At 32.1% G+C, this 4,365-nt stretch overlaps 1 protein-coding gene and 1 long non-coding RNA gene across 2 annotated transcripts in view; one reads left to right on the top strand and one right to left on the bottom strand.

Annotated features, from left to right (window-relative positions):
• On the top strand, positions 644-3,059 carry LOC107632062. Its single transcript, XR_001618677.2, has 4 exons — positions 644-1,342; positions 1,847-1,942; positions 2,266-2,326; positions 2,675-3,059. It is a non-coding gene; the product is annotated as an uncharacterized LOC107632062 (long non-coding RNA).
• LOC107632063 (putative ubiquitin-conjugating enzyme E2 38) overlaps positions 4,060-4,365 on the bottom strand; it is a gene marked incomplete in the record, with an annotated part of 3,204 nt that continues 2,898 nt past the window's right edge. Inside the window, 1 exon segment of the mRNA XM_016335699.2 lies at positions 4,060-4,365.

Here is a 4,365-nt window from a genome sequence, read left to right as displayed (position 1 = left end):
TTTTTAAAGCCAATGAGTAATAGTTCAAATGACATAGTCTCCCCATATTCAATTAAGAAATTGTGGGTTCGAGTCTCATATTTTAGTAAAATAATAATAATAATAATAATAATAATTTGGGTAAAGTATATTTTTTGTCTCTGAAGTTTGACAAAAATTTCAAAAATATCCCTAAGTTTTATTTTGTTTCAATTTTGTCCCAAAAGTTTTCGATTTGCATCAAATATACTCCTAACAGCTAATTTTTCAAAAAATTTAAGACCAATTCAACAACAATTTCATAAGAACAATCCTCAACACAAGCAAATCAAGCATATTTTTCATGCATTATTGTTAGATTGGTCTTAATTTTTTTGAAAATTTAGTCGGTAGAAGTATATTTGATGCAAATCGAAAACTTTTGGGACAAAATTAAAACAAAATAAAACTTAGGAGTATTTTTGAAATTTTTTTCAAACTTTAGGACAAAAAGTATACTTTATCCTAATAATTTTTTAAAAATTAAAAACTTTTTTTAAATGATGCGATTATGCGAAACATGTAACTTTTCATAATTCAAAATTCAGAAATCACTGATGAGTACATCCTATGATCCTATGATTCCTATCCAAGTGGAGTGTTTCTTCTTCACTAAAGAAATAACATCCGCTATTTCTTGTTTGTCTCATTGGAGTTTTTCCTTTTTTCTATTTTGGTCAAGCCTCGTTGGAGTGTGTTCTTCGGTTCTTTCTCCCTTAGCTTCTTGGGCTAGCCTTTCATAGTCTAGTAGTGACCGAAAAAAAGTGAGCAGAAGGAGCGGAGGACGGCGACGGCGACCTCCGAAGGAGCGACTGCGCGAGGAAGACCCAGAGAAGATGGAAGTGGAACTACTTATGGCCTCTGGAGTTCTGCACTTCTGCCACTTTGATGTGATGATACTGATGAAAAATTGCAGCACCAACATAACGAAGTTATTGTGAATTTGGATCTGATTTTCCCCTCCTCATACCAAAACGACGTAGCTTAGCCGGTATTCGAAAAACCGACCGGTTTTCGATCTGGTCCAACCGACCAATTTTCGACCGGTTTTCAAGTTCGTCATCGGTTTTCTTGGCATCCGGTTTTTTCAGTAATTCGAATCGATCTCTCTATCGATTTCCGATTCGAACTGGTTTTCAGAACCTTGGTGAAAAGTATTGTTGGCAGCCCCCAGGTTTGAAGGGTCGGATCCATCATATTGAAAACGATAATAATAATTTTGTTATTTTCATCGTTCATTACTTGATACATAGTTTGTCTTCTTAGGTTATCTTGTCTCTCTTCTCTCTTCCCCTCCATTTTTATCTGGATCCACAAGCCAAAGGTATTCACTTCAATATCCATTCCCCTCTCTCTCAATTGTCTCCGTCTTGATTCATAAGCTCCCTTGTTTTTTCTTTGATTTTAATTTTGCTGTCTTAACATATTCATTCATGAAAGATTTAATATTTTACCTGCAAATTTCATGTTTCCCGATCTGGTCCACTGCTATCCATATCCATTTGTTGTTGATCTGGATTGATTTGTTTGCTCGTTTGATAATTGCATGCTATCTATTTGTTAAAATCACGCAACCAAACTCATCTAATTTGTGAATTATGACATTGTCCATCGTCAATACAAGTATAATTGTGTTAATCGTCACTAATTTGCTCATGTATTTATTTGTATAATAAAATATTGTACCTTGTTGGGCATGTTAAGTTGGACTCAGTGAGACACTTCTTTGCTCTGTTGAGGATGATATATGTTGAAAAGTATTTCAAAATAAGTTTTATTGCTATTGAGTTCCTAATTCTGAACAAAATTACTATTATTCTTTTTGCAGCCATGGGAGAAATGAATTGGATTCAGCGCAAGATCTTCCTCTACAATGTTACTTTTGGGCTTTATATGTTGGATTGGTGGGAACGCTGTACTTTCAGTATCCTCTATTGCAATCTCTTCTACATGGCTTTTACCTCATTTACATTTTTTCTTTTTCTTTTTTCAACTGATCTAAAACTCAAATCTTTTCTAGATATTTATGTGGGGGAAGTGTGTGTCTTTTATGCCAAGGAAAGATAAATGAAACCATATTGGAGATATTTTACCATTTTGGATCATTTTAATTTAGATAATTTTTTTTTCTTTCCAAAAGTTATTTCAGAACATTATTCGACAAACAGCACAAAGTTGAGTGCCTTGAATTCATGTGCAATCTTGTCTGTTGTGGTACTGCTTGTATATGTTCCTAAACTTTTCTAGATATTTTGCTGATTGTATTAATGTGGTTCGTGATACGATATATTACTGAGTTCTTCAGGAGGTGAGTGCAATCCATTTCCTCTCTTCTAATATGTGTTTTAATTATTGTAAATTTACCTAGCATTGTGAGATAGTCTTTTATTAAAAATTTAGCAAGTTAGTATCCATTTTTCACATGTCTTTCGCCAAATTCGCAAGTAAATGTGGATTCTTTGTAAAGCAACCCCTGAAGCCCTTTTAATATAAAATTACATTTAAAATGCTCTTCAAAATGATTTTATTGCTGAAGCTATACATAACCTGTTTCTGGTAACAATGCTAGCAGCCTTTTGCTACTTTCTTCAGTACTAGAAAAATTGCTCCTGCTCCACCAGTTTGACCAAATTGTGTAGTTACATTTTAATGGCAGGTATGTGTTCAAGCAGTATATGTAGATGGTGACTTGAGGATTCATATTAGTTGCATTTGGTGTAGCTAACTAGGGAAATATCCTGTAGCAGTTTGATATGAACTGACTTTGGAGTTTCTTCAAGCTGCCAACAGAAATTGCGCATCTCATGCCTGTTGTGCACCGTCGTTAATCTTATATTTTTGACATTTGCTTGCTTAGATTGTATTATGTGGGATGATAATTGCATTACTAAGTTGTAATAATCTTTTTTTGAGAATTTTTACTATTGTGTTTGAACTATTGAAAATTCAAAATGTGAGATCCTCTTTAAAGCCATAAGGTTTCATTGAAGACCCATGTTTAAAATGTATCAAGTGACTGAAGCTAACGAAATTTGTTTTGATCTCGTACGATTTTCTTTCTAAATTGAAGACAGCTTAAAGAGAAAATCAGAAAGAAGTCTACAGAATTTAGTTTGTTTTTTCGTTGTCCCTAACAAATGGATTGCTGCATGCATACAAAGTGTATCATCACTCTGACCGAACTAAGTTCGTTATTTAGTTTATTTGATTGTTGGTTGTTGTTGTTGGTGGTGTTTTCAATTATTATTATAAAAAAGAAAATATCAAAACCATGAAAGCATATACGTTCTCCTCTTTGAGGCAATTTTGTTAGGTTGGAGACTACTTGTGCAGCAAAGTTTACCTTTTAAATTTTAAGCATGCATACAAAAGAAAACTATTTAATTTGAAAATTGAATCTTACGTTTTGAGTGTTTATTAAATAAGAGAAGATTTTAATTGGTAAAATCACTTGGGATTTGGTTCCAAATGCTTTTAACATATAGCAAGATTTTTTTTTTTTATTTAATTAAGCATTCTGAAAAGAGCAATAATTAAGAGTTTTAATTTATCCTTTAAATTATTCTCTTGATGTTTAAATAAATAAAAATTTAAATATATTTTATTCTGAAAATGTGAAAAAGATCATTTTTTTTTAAAAAATATTTAAAAGTTAAAAGGATAATCAGGAGAATAAATTATGACTTTTAATCATTTTTCTTCTAAATATATGACTTAACTCAGAAAAATTCAATTGAAGAGTACATTTGTCTTGCAATTGGTAAACAAGGAACTTGATTCCTATTTAAACTACGTTTGTTATGACATGATTATTTGAAAACTTCTATCACAAAAGCGAGTTAAAAAACAAAAAGGAACATTTGGATGATACTGAATACTTACTGACAGAGAGTAAGTTTGCAACATGGTGTTATACTTTCACCATCACCTTTATTATTACATTAGAAGATGATACACCAGAGACTTTTGTCAGTTATAATATCCATAAATATTGTTAACTGGAATCCAAATTAACCCCAAAAAAATATATATATAAAGAAATAGGACATAAATGGAAGCATGTGCATTGAAGATTGAACAACTAGTAGTTAAATTAAGATTAAAGAACCAGTAATTTGGAGAATCCAACCAGAAATGTCTTGGAAAAACTATTCTCTGCCTAATGAAGCCATTTTGAAAATCAAAAACCCTAAACTAGCATGTCAAATTTTTACAAGTTGGCGGCATATTCAACAATGAGAATCATGATGTGAGACATCAAAAGTGCCACCAAAAGTAAGAGCAGAAAGAAACCTAACTAACACTCCTTATTCACAGCATGAACATCCATCCTAATAGGGCTTCAGA

Source organism: Arachis ipaensis, chromosome B03, assembly GCF_000816755.2.
Source record: "Arachis ipaensis cultivar K30076 chromosome B03, Araip1.1, whole genome shotgun sequence".
Lineage (NCBI taxonomy): Eukaryota > Viridiplantae > Streptophyta > Magnoliopsida > Fabales > Fabaceae > Arachis > Arachis ipaensis.
Note: the sequence above shows the minus strand (reverse complement) of the source record. Positions and strands in the feature narration are given on the sequence as shown.